The sequence below is a fragment of the Cibotium barometz genome, chromosome 57, assembly GCF_041138505.1.
Source record: "Cibotium barometz isolate CiBa-2024 chromosome 57, ASM4113850v1, whole genome shotgun sequence".
NCBI classification, from domain to species: Eukaryota; Viridiplantae; Streptophyta; class Polypodiopsida; order Cyatheales; family Cibotiaceae; genus Cibotium; species Cibotium barometz.
In genome coordinates this window covers 28,776,807-28,790,274 of record NC_141102.1, presented here as the reverse complement: position 1 = coordinate 28,790,274, position 13,468 = coordinate 28,776,807, and positions in this window count along the sequence as shown.

Here is a 13,468-nt window from a genome sequence, read left to right as displayed (position 1 = left end):
TAGTCGTAGACATGTTCTACAAGCTATCGACTCTTTTTCATCTGGCCGAATAGCAAGGTGGTATAAATACCACTCTTGCCCCCCACACTCTTTTGTATTGAATCTTTGTGTATATAGCAGAGTTTATACAGCTTCTCTCTCTCTACACTTTAGCATTTTGTTCTCCATAACACGTCTCATTTTTTCGCTATGCATTCTGACATGGTATCAGAACCCCAGGTGGCTTGAAGCTTGGAGACAGTGGGAGCTGCAGTGGGAGCTGGAGGGTTTGCTGCTTTTTGGTGCTGATTGGGGATTTCGTGGGCTATTTGGGAATTGGAGATTCGGTAGAAGATGGCCATCACCGTTGGACAACCACCTTGCATAGTGTTTGCAGCCTCTTCTTTAATTTTTTTCCCACCCACCCTCCCTTCACAAGACCTTGTGAACCCTTGAGATGGAAGATTTGCTTGAGATGGTTGAGATGGTTGAGAAGCACGTGAAGATCCCCACTCTCCCCACATTCCCGGTGGACCGATAATTAGACAAGACCAACTACAGCAGGTAATGATGGAGTCTGTCTTGGAGTCTTATGACTTGGATGGTTTCATTGCGGTTGGTGTTCCATGGCCGGATTTCGAGGACAAGGAGCTTTTACCCTCTACTTGGAAAGAACGGAAGGCTCATGTAGAGTTGTGGGATCATGTCAATGCCTACGTGCATTATTTCATCTTCCTTAATTGCACACCATAGGTGATTAATCATATCAAACATGTGATGTGCTGGCCAGATGGATTTGGTAGCATTTGGCTTCTCTGTATAACACGGTATCACCCATGAAGTGTATTTCTTTGGAAGTGTAGATGCGGGTGATGAATCCTGCAAAGTCTTCGACGATGCAGGAGCACATCAATAATGCAGGCTCTTTAGTAGGAGGTTCTTCAAGTTGGGAAGGAGATATCTTCAGAGGATACGGCCATCACTTTGCTATCTCATCTTACCTCTCAGTATTCAGCTTTCTACTCCTCTTTGATCACCAGTGGGAGTCTCAGCACCATCACATGGGAGGATCTTGTGCCTATGGTCTTGGACCAAGAAGAGCGTTCTACGAACCCTCAACAGGGTAGAGGTTCTGAGGCCTTGATTGGCAAGCGGTCGAAAGGCCACAGTTAAGGGCAAAGGGAAGTCTTCACAGGAGAAGTCTTATGAGCATGATCCCGGCTTGGATCAGGATGCCTTGAAGGCAAAGAGGACTTGTAACATTTGTGGGCGAGAAAGGCCACTATTGGAGGAAATGTCCTAAGCGGAGCACTCTGAAGGGTGTAGATTCCTCAGCAGTAACCGTGAAAACTCTAGCTTTTGTGCACTTGGAGATTATGGACAAAGATGCTTCATCTTCTTCGAGTAGGGAGGCGATTAGGCTCACCGCTATCGGGACACTCGAGACTAGTTCTAGACAGTGGTTCTTCCAGTCACAAGACTCCTTCTTGAGAGTTATTACAGGATCTTAGAAGGCACGCAGGTCACATCCTGATTGGTGACAAGTCCACTATCCCTATTAGAGATCATTCCCAATGGGAGAGGGGGGAATAATTCCTCCCAGGTTTTTTATGTCCCATCCCTTGGTTTTCATCTATTGTCAGTGCATGAGGTTTGCAAGAATGGCTTCTGGGTAGTGGAGTTTGATGAGCATTTTGTTGCTCTATGGGAAAAAGCAACAGGCTAGGTTGTATAGGAAGACGGAATGGAGACTGGGATCTACAAACTCTCATCACTCTCTCTTATAGGTTCTCAGTTAGGTGATTTGTGGTAGTTTTGTCATGACAAACTGGAATGTCTATATGTTGTGACACCAGAGAGGGAACGACGGATGGAGTCTGACTCCAAGGGTGGAGTGACTCAAATTGGGGAGGATATCCAAATAGGAGGAGATCTAGATCAGGCTATGGATTTACCCTTTGCTCAGGAGCTATTTCATGGCGCAGCAAGAGGCAGCAAACCATTGCCTTGTCTTCTATATAGAGGCAGAGTACCGGTCTACTTGTGGTGATGCTTGCGAGGTGGTGAGGTTGCAAAGGTTACTTGGCGAGATTGGGTTTCCACTGGTAGAACCCATGGTCATCCAGAGTCACTTTGTTCGTGAGAAGGTTTTTGCTGATAACATCTTGCTAAAGTTTTGTTCCATAGAGTATAATGAAGTGGACCTCTTCACACAAAGTCTCTACCTCAAGCAATACTGTGGTAGCACTCCAGCTCACTGGGGTTGGTTTCACATCTAGGAGCTGAGAGGGGGTGTTAGAAGTCATTTCCTGTCTATACATATTGCTCAGTGAGGGACTTTGTTGTGGGTGTGCCCGCCCATTAATTTTCTCATTTTCCCCCATTTTTTCCATGTTTTTTCTCCCTTCTTTTGGGTCATGGGAGGCTATCTTGTGCTAGCCGACTCTCTCTATTACTCGCCAACTCTCTCTGGACTAGCCGACTGATGTCCTTTGCTAGCCGACTATGTATATGCTGGCCGACTATATTTCTCACAATCGTGGACATGTTCTACAGGCTATGGACTGTTTTTTTATCTAGCCAACCAGGTGAAAGCATGGTACGATGTACCCATTTAGTAGTGTTTTTGGCAAAAATTTGACGGCGGGTAATAAGCATACTTTTAGTACTAAATAAAGATCCATGGCAAGAAAATTTAGAACTTAAAAAATAGAGATCCTCCCGCATTTCAAAAAATTTTGGACGTGCATAGTAGTTCGCTTCGACTTCATTAAGTGCTCGATCTTCCCTGATTTGCATGATTCTTGTTTCTCAGAAGCTCTCTCCTACTCTGCCACTACCACACTTCTGCCCCTCCCCCCCCTCTCTCTGCCTCTCCCCTGTCCCTCTGTCTTTCCTCTGCCCCACTTGCTCTCTCTCTAGATATCTCATTTGTATGGAACATTCAACTGAGCCATGCATGTCCGTGGGATCAAGTGGATATTCAAAGTGCTCGAACAGGAACAAGCATGGTCTTTCATTGTCTATAGTGTGTTACTTCCTCAACATTACTAGCAGTTTTAATAGAGAAGGATGATCAAAAATTCTTGGTAGGATTTTACGACATCCGGAACTACAAGAAATTGTGAAGAAGACAGTGTTTCCTAACCAGATGATTTCGGAGGCGATTGTAGAGAACATAAAGACATCATTGAGCATGGTCAAAGGCATGGAAAGTGTAGATAAGCTAGCTGCAAAGAGAGAAGCACTTCACATGGTTGCTAACAATGTGGCAAAAAAACAATACAATGATAGGAGAGTTGCTAAAGCCCTTGGTATCCAGCCAAGAAATTTGAAGAAACATCATGCTGATGTACAAGAGATAATGTCTAAATTTCTGTAAAGAGAACACCATTCCCAAAGCTTCTCTCTCTCTAACTGAGTAATTCCTCTCAGCTGAAGTTAGCATTCTACTTGCATAGTAGATAGGTCTGAACCAATTCTTGATTTTTGCCTGCATAAGAACAGCTCCTACTACAATGTCTGAGGCATCAACAAATACATGGAATGGTAAAGACCAATCAAGAGGCTGCAAAATTGGAGCTACCACCATCATCTTCTTTAAAGTCTGAAATGCCTTTTCTTGGGCCTCTGACCACCTGAATTCTACTCCTTTCTTGGTTAAATGTGACAAGGGTGCACATACATCTGACAAATATCTTAAATGTCTACTGTGCCACTTGATCTGACCCACAAACCTAGATGTTTCCTTCAGATTCACTGGGCTCTTGGACTTTATGATGCTCTAAATTTTTCTTGGATCCACTTGTATACCTTTCTCTGATATTACGTGGCCCAACAAGACTCCTCTTTTAACTGCAATTGCACATTTGTATGGATTCAATGACATACCATACTTCCTGCATCTCTCAAAACCTTTCCTCAAGTGCTCCAAATGCATCTCTTTGGATCCAAACACACTGAAATCATCCATAAATACCCTCATAAAAGAAGACAAATAGGGCTCAAACACTCTGCTTGCCACCTCTGAGAAATCTGGTGGTCCATTTTTAATCCAAAGCTCATTACTGTGAACACAAATGCTCCCCACTCTGTAATGAAGGCTTTTTTGTGTTCATCATTAGGGTGCATCTTGATTTGATTATATCCTGAGAACCCATCCAAAAAACTATACATTTGATGCCCTGCAACTGAATCTAGCAGAGTATCTGCAAAAGGTAATGGAAAAGGATCCGTGATGGTGGCTGCATTGAGCTTTCTATAATCCACACAAACTCTCATTCTTCCATTTTTCTTAGGAACTACTACAATTGGAGATAGCCATGTTGCTTCATGTACAGGCTTAATGAATCCCACCTTGAGCAGCTTGTCAATTTCATCTTTAACCTGCTTTGCATAGTTAGGATTCATTCTGTACCTCTGTTGGATAACAGGCTTAGCATCTTGCTTCAAATTAATCCTATGGGAATAAAATGCAAGATCAATCCCCTTCATATCTGAATATTCCCATGCAAAAATGTCCTTGTATTCCATTAATAATTTCAAAAGATTGTCTTTGAATTCTCCTTCCACATGAACACTAACTTTGACAACTTTAGGGTCATTCTCTGTTCCCAAATTCCATTTATTCAGATCATCCTCCATAACTCTAGCTGATTTCTTCATACTGTTTTCATATCTTTGCTCTGCTATTGCAATAGCCTGATCAGTTGGTAGACCATTCTGCATCTCCTCTGACTGTGACAGCTGTGATTCATGTAGAGCTCTAAACTCTTCCTTAGTCATCTCAGTCCCTGTTTGAATACCCTATAATTGCTGGTCTGTCTCCCCTTATGCAGAGCTACAACAAAACAATCCTCATAATCTCCCAAAATAGTCATCACATTTATATCAAACACTGGGACAACTGCTGGATTGGCCTTCAAATATTCCTCTTCCTCATCATCTTCTACTTCATTTGCCAGGTGTATGCCTTGTGCCCACAAAGCTCTTTGCTGCTTTGGCATAGTTATAGTAGATGTCATGGGTAAAGTCTGTTTCTGGTTCCCCTGTTTCAAGATCACCATATTATCTCCCCAAACAATCTCGCTTTAACTTAGCCTGCCTGAACCAGGGTCTTCCAAGGAGCATTGGGTAGGCCAAGTTCCCTGATTGCATCCTGAGTACTACAAAGTTGACCTTAAACTTCAATCCTGCAATGAAGATCTCCTGGTTTTTAAACAAACCTAAAGGTTGTAATCTCCTCTAATCAGCCATTTTAACCTGAAAAGGTGCTGGATGCAACTCTTGGCTCCCAAATTGAATATAAACTGACTCAGGAAGTATGTTAACTCCTGATCCACCATCCAAAAGAACTCCATGTATGGACTGGCCCTGATATTTGACTGATATGGCAGGAACTTTGAAATCAACATCTTCCACCTGAACAATATTGCTCATTGAAAAATTACTTTGAGGTGAATCAACACCTTTTCTCTAAAGAATTCTTTGAAACAGCAAATCTCTGAACCCTGGTACTAATGTCAGCTTGGTCAAGAGAAATCTGAATTTCTGAATGTAACAGAGCTTCATAGAGTGAGTCAACCATAGAAATTTCCTCTTCTCCTTTGTCTTGTCCTTGTTCTTCACAAACCTCTTCTATTTGTTCTAACAATAGTTCTTCCAAAGCTGGCTTCTTCTTGTCCAACTTCCTCTGAACCTTGCTTCTAACTTTCTCCTGATCCATCCATTGAAGTGGACCTTTATTCAACTTTGTAGCTCTTGTCACTGCCAAGGTAGGAAGCTGTTGTTTCCCATCCTTATCATTTGCATGGACTACACATCCAGAACAATAACAAGCAACATTCTCAACCATATCAAAGTTGCTCTGAAACTAGTCCTCTGTCACTGTCACTGCATTTAACTATGTTATTTGTTGGTTTTGCTGCATCTTTCCTCTCTGATTTTGATCTACTACAGGGTACCTTACAATTGGGATACCCCTCTCTGTCCTATGCTTGCAGCATAACTCACAAGCTGGGCCCTATCTATGGCCCTCTTTGTCACAATAAGTGCACTTCAATTATCCTCTAAAATCTGATTGCCATGTTTGTCCAGGCTGTGATCTGAACTATCTATTTGGTCCTCTAGCCTCTAGCTTGAGCAGGGAAGACTTGATTAGATGAAGTTTCTTCCTGCTCTGCTGCTTTGACCTTTGTACACCGAGGGAAACTCTTCCTCTGAAATTTGGGTTATACCAGCAAATGTCCTTCCTTTGAGCATATCTAACACACTGGTCTGCCATTTGTTAATGCTGAGGCATACTTCAATGCTTTAAGCCTCTTTAACAGTTGTTCATCATCCAATCCTTTCTTCTTCTTTTTGCCCTTATCTTTGGACTTAGAAGATTTCTTCTTCTTTTTCCTTTTCTGGGCTAGTTGATTCATCATCTGAATCTGAGTCACTATTATATTCTGAATTATCATCAGAGCTCTCTGAGTCTGTGTCTTCATCAGAGTCAGAGTCCAGGTCTGAATCAGACCTCTTTTTCTTTTTCTTCTTCTTGGTAACACCCAACCTCTTTTCCACTCTTACTGCTGCTTGCACCAAAGCATCAAAACCTGCAACAATGTCTACATTAGCCACTGCTGATCTGATTGTCTTCCTTAATCCATTCAGGAAATAGGAAGCTAGCATTTCATTGGAAAGCCTATCTGCTCCTTCCAATCTTCTAGAGAGAACCCTGAACTTTTGAGCATAGTCCTCTACTAGCAATTCTTTTTGTTGAAGATCTTTAATTTTATTTATGATATCATTGGTTGTTTTCTCCCTTCTGAACCTGGCAAGAAAACTATCTCTCAAAGCATCAAAGTTTCCAAAATGTCCCAAACCATACTGGCTAAACCAATCCATTGCTGAGCCTTCTAGGGTAGCAACAAACTGCCTCTTCTCTTCACCTCTCCCCCATAAAGTGTGTCATAGCTACTAGCCTCCCACCTTGTTTGGAATTGGGCTACATGGCAGTCAGGGTCCTCCTTGGGTTTTCCCCTGAACTTTGCTGATCTCACCTTTGGGTTCTGTGCTGGTGGATTTTGAGGATTCATTGCTGCCCCTCTAACTGGCCTCCTTGCTAAGACTGGTAATGGTTGAAACTCCAAGCTTCTCCTACTACTTCCCTTGATAGCTCTGTTCAACAAGGTTCCTCCAAGAAATGTCCTGAAAGTGCTTGAGAATACTAGTGGATTTTGAGCATCCCAACACTTCCTGCTTCTGCATTAACATTTGAATCACTATTTAAAATTGGAATGCCCGGATCAGATTCAGATTGTACCGAACCTGTCGGAATCCCTTCTCCTGGAAGAACAGCATCCACAAACTGATCATGTACTTCTTCCTCATCATCAATATCCTCTGCTTCTTGATCCAATGTTTCCTCCTCTACATCTTCTTCCAAAATAGTTTCCAAAGGTCCACTTGTCCATGGAGAAACTTCATAATCTAAATCATAATCATCACCTTCTTCGTCATCATTCTTGCTTGTTAAAGTAGCATCAGCATCTCTGGCCCTTAACCTTGTATAATATCGTCTTGAATTCCCCGAATTATCTTCAGACATCCAAGGATAGCGGTCCTCTGAATATGTCATATCCTCCTAGAACTCAGGGCATTCAAACTCGCAGGATCGCCAGTGTATACATGGCCTCTAAAAGGTTCTGTATAAGACATTAACAAACAATACTCACTCAACACCATTCAGAGCACAGACTTTGATTTATCACAATAGCATAATGATTGCACAGACATCAAGAAAGACATGATAAACGCTGAGCAAAGACATAGCTCATGTACTTCTTCCTCATCATCAATATCCTCTGCTTCTTGATCCAATGTTTCCTCCTCTACATCTTCTTCCAAAATAGTTTCCAAAGGTCCACTTGTCCATGGAGAAACTTCATAATCTGAATCATAATCATCACCTTCTTCGTCATCATTCTTGCTTGTTAAAGTAGCATCAGCATCTCTGGCCCTTAACCTTGTATAATATCGTCTTGAATTCCCCGAATTATCTTCAGACATCCAAGGATAGCGGTCCTCTGAATATGTCATATCCTCCTAGAACTCAGGGCATTCGAACTCGCAGGATCGCCAGTGTATACATGGCCTCTAAAAGGTTCTGTATAAGACATTAACAAACAATACTCACTCAACACCATTCAGAGCACAGACTTTGATTTATCACAACAGCATAATGATTGCACAGACATCAAGAAAGACATGATAAAGGTTGAGCAAAGACAGCAAAACTCTTCTTTCATTCATTAGCGATCAGAATCATCGCTATTCCCTAGATGCAACTGTCAGGGAATAACCACTCGGTTCAGATCCCAAAAGGTACACCCACACGTAACTAACCACAAGCCCTTTGACTAAGGTCTAAGAATTACATAAGAAGGACCTAACACTGGCCAAGTTTTGCTTTCTGCTTCTGCCAAAGGGAGTCAAGGGCACTATCTACATCATTATTATCTTCAACATGATAGTACCACTTTGATCTTCTTGTCTGAATTATTTAGATTATTAGTACGATTAGTACTAGTAGTATCAACACTAAAACCACTAAAACTACATTGGTAGTATCAGAGTTCATACTTACAAACTCTTGATTTTGTTAAAAAAAATGCTGGTTATTCAGGCAGAATTCTTCATGAACTTCAAAGAACAACATCACTCCATTAACATTGGCTTTCGTGATTTTCAGAGCCTGAAGCCTTATTTTGTTAGAAAACTTAAGGAGAGAAACACGTGCTGTTGTGTTCACCATACAAGAATTGATTTAATATACGGCTTGCTGCTGTGAATTCCATGAGGACCGATACTACAAAATCATCCCGTGGAGATGCATGTGCTTGCTTGTGTATGGTTTTTTACACGAGGCCGAATGAGGAGGAAAAGTGCAATGCCTATGCAGCCACCTATTCTTCAGTGTCAAAATTGTGGAGGTCAATAGTATGCCCAAAGGAAGAGTCAGCTAAGTGGCACAAGCTTGCATGCTTTACTGCAAACGTGTAAGAACTATCCGAAACCTTTTTTTTGTCCTCGTGATCTTGATGTAGCAAATCAAGAATTGGTAAAGTGGAACACTTATGATTATGTCACAGAGGACATAGGAAAAGGTCAAATAAGGAAACGCATAAAACAAGTCTACAAGGAGACACCTACAAAAGACATTATCCCACTATTTTTGCAACATTTGAATATGTTCATCCCCCATAACTTTCGAAGTTATTATGGCAGAATTCTCAATTCAAAGAATTCTTAAAGAATTTTCCAGATAATGTGGTGATGTCTATTGTTGACTTTTCTAAGAATTATACCTTCAATCCAGTCCATGCATTGCTATAGTGACCAATGTACAATATTGGTGCAAATTTACTATCGAAAGGAGGATGAAAATTTAAAGAAGGAATCTGTCTTTTATATTTCAGATGATAAATAGCATGACACATTGTTTGTTCAACATTGTTTTAAGCTTCATTATCAACGTCTTCTGTCTCAAGGACTAAAGTTTACAAGGCACTGGGTTTGGTCGGATGGAGCAGCATCTCAATTTAAGGCATCACGACCATTTTACTTCATTGCAAGGTGTGTGTTGGTCTGTGTTACTACTATGTTAGTACTCTGTGTTAGTATGTGGTAGCAGTCTACTAGTCTATGCTAGGTTGTGTTAGTACTCTGTGTACTATGTGTAAGTAATATGTTAGTCTGTGTTGCTCTGTGTTAGTAGTATGTTAGTACTTTGTGTTCGTCTACAGTGGTAGTACTCTGTGCTGGTCCGTGTTAGTACTATGTTAGTACTCTGTGTTAGTTTGTGTTAGTACTATGACCTACAAATGGTCAAAAATTGACCAAACTGATCTCGAAAATTCTAGAATCAGTTTGCTTGGTTAGAGGCTCACTTTTTCCTATAAATAGAAGCCCTCCCCTTTGTTGAAACTTAATAGTGTTTTGCACTGTTACCCTGTCTCTCCCAAGTGCCAAAAACAGTGAATTGTATTCATAATTCATTAGTTTTTTGACCTTCCTTCTTCTAGAAGATTGGTGGCCACTCTTGTCTCAAACAAGAGTTGAACCCTCAAACCATCAAGCCAAAGGAAAGCTCTCAAATTCATTAGTAAGTTGGTGATTCTTCTCTTTTCCATTTATTTTATGGTTTTTATGGTTTTTTATGCTTTTTGTCTTCTCCAAAATTGCAAGTGACGTTATGCCTCATTGCAAAAGGCATTCCCCTCTCTTCTCTACTAAATCCAACCATTCTCTATCCTAGGTGGATGATTAATGATTAAAGTCAAGTTTTTTATAATGTTTGCCTTGAATAAGTATAAAAATGTTTACTTTAGAATAATTTCAATACTCTTGGTGCACTTTTAATTAATTTTAGAGACTTAAAAATTAAAAAATGGTCACCCATACAAAGGAGATTATGGCAAAATTTTTAGAAATTAGTGAAATAAATTTCATCTTTTATTATTCTAAAAGAGTAATCCTTATGGTTTCTATATTCTAAAGTATCATTTTCATGCATAGAAGATGCATTTTGATTATTTGTATAAAAGAAAATTAGTATTATTATAAAGTATTACTTTTATCATATTTGATTTTCATGCATAGAGGTATGCATAAAAGATTATTATTTTATTGTAAAAGTGTTACTTTTATCATATTTGATTTTCATGCATAGAGGTATGCATAAAAGATTATTATTTTATTGTAAAAGTGTTACTTTTATCATATTTGATTTTCATGCATAGAGGTATGCATAAAAGATTATTATTTTATTATAAAAGTGTTACTTTTATCATATTTGATTTTCATGCATAGAGGTATGCATAAAAGATTATTATTTTATTGTAAAAGTGTTACTTTTAGCATATTTGATTTTTATGCATAGAGGTATACATAAAAGATTATAACTTTATTGTAAAAGTGTTACTTTTATCCTATTTGATTTTTATGCATAGAGGTATGCGCATAAAAGATTATTATTTTATTGTAAAAGTGTTACTTTTATCATATTTGATTTTCATGCATAGAAGTATGCATAAAAGATTATTATTTTATTGTAAAAGTGTTACTTTTATCATATTTGATTTTCATGCAGAGGTATGTATAAAACATTATTATTTTATTGTAAAAGTGTTACTTTTATCATATTTGATTTTCATGCATAGAGATATTCATAAAAGATTATTATTTTATTGTAAAAGTGTTACTTTTATCATATTTGATTTTTATGCATAAATGGGTGCATAAAAGATATTTTTATATTAAAAGTATGATTTTTATCATAAATGATTTTATGCTTAAATTAGATGTATAATAGAAATTCTTTTATTCTAAAAGTGTAATTCCTACTAAATTAGATTTATGAATGGAAAGATGCATAAAGAATTCATTTTAATCCAAAAGTGTTATTCTCATTTTAATTTTATGCATAGAAAGATGCATAAAGAAATCTATTTTTAGTTCAAAAGAGTTATTTTCGTCAATTTTGATTTTATGCATAGGAAGATGCATAAAAGATTGATTTTTAATTCAAAAGTGTTATTCTCATTTAAAATGAATTTATGCATAGGAAGATGCATAAAAGATTGATTTTTATTTCGAAAGTGTTATTCTCCTTAAAATGGAATTTATGCATAAATAGAAACGTAAAGAAATCTTATATCAAAAATAAGAATTCTCTTGTGTTCTATAAATAGATATGAGGATGTAAAACGAATCAGATAAATGAAAATGAATGAGGAATAGATGGAGATATATGTGAAAGAATGGATGTAGTTATATGTATGTGAAAGAATGGATGTAGTTATATGTATGTGAAAGAAATGATGTAGATGTATGTATGTGAAGGATGTATATGAAAGGAAAGATGTAGGTGAAAATGGATGTATGGATGTAGATATGGAATGTGGATGTAGATGTATATATGTGAATGTGGATGTGTAAATGTGGATATGGGTATGGATGTAAGAATGTGGATGTATGTGAATGTGAATCTGGATGTATGAATGTGGAATGTGGATATGGATGTATGAATGTGGAATATGGGTATGGATGTAAAGTGAATGTGGATGTATAAATGTAGATGTGGATGTGGATGTATGAATGTGGATTTGGATGTGGATGTATGAATGTGGATTTGGATGTGGATGTATGAATGTGGATGTATGAATGTGGATGTGAAAATGGATGTGGATGTATGAATGTGGATGTGAAAATGGATGTATGGATGTAGATGTGAATGTGGATGTATGGATGTAGATGTGAATGTGGATGTACGAATGTGGATGTGTGTGTGGAATAATGAATGCAAATATGAATGTGAATGGATATGAAGTCGATATGATCGAATGGATGAGATGAGATGTCATGTGAATCAGAATGTGAATGAATAATATAAGATCTGAATGAATGAGATATAATGAGAAATGGATGTGAGGAGACGTAATGTAAATTAAGAAAGATAGGAATGGATGTTATGTGAAGTGAATGAATCCGATGTGATGGGGATAGAAAATGATGTATCTGGTCAAGAATGAATACACATATGAATTGAAATTGGATTAAATAATATGGATTAATGTGGAATAATGTGGAAAGACGAGAGTTCAATATAGAAACTGTATTTGTGACCTGTTTGTAAATGACTATTTTATGTCAAGAATACTGGGGAAGCATTTTGACCATCTTGTGATTAAGGTCGTGGAGACCTACCTGATAAAGTTGCAACTGCTGACGGAGAGTCAATGGAGGACGTCTCGCGTAGTAGCACGGTCGGCCGAGGTCTTGACTAGCCTCGGTTCGATTTAAATGGTGAGTTTCCGGTACGGTGGATGAGGGACCAAGGAAGCGGCCTATGAGTGAAGCGCTAGGTGACCTGCGAAGGATCCTAGAGGGTGCTGACCATACGGTGCTCGGGCTCTGGGTCGTCGAAGATACCCACATGTGCGTCGTGGAAGATATTGGAGCAAGGAGTAAGAGTTGTTTTCTGAAACCGAGTATGGACCAGGTTGATTGACCTTGCTGGTCCTAAACTGATGAGTCCATAGCTCTCTTATATGTGGTTGATCTTGCTGATCTTCAACGAGGATTCCATCTTGATTTTATAAGTGATTATCTGTCGGGTACTATGAGCTAGGAACTATAGAAACGGCCCCTGAGTGAACAGGTGGTGAGCGTTCTGGTTGCCAATGATGCCATAGATACTCCGATGAAGGAATGATTGGAAATTAAGATTCAATTGGATACTTGGAAGTTTATGATCAGTAACACTATGATTTCTTTAAATGATTGAATTTGAATCTAGGAAAAAGGTAATTTCATATTGGGTGTGTAAGTGGTGTGATTGGAGTTAAATTTGCATGAACATCCGGCTAGGGGGCCTGGGAACTCTTTTCCTTGGTACCCGGGATAAAACCTAACAAAATTCCTAATTGGATCCCATCACTAC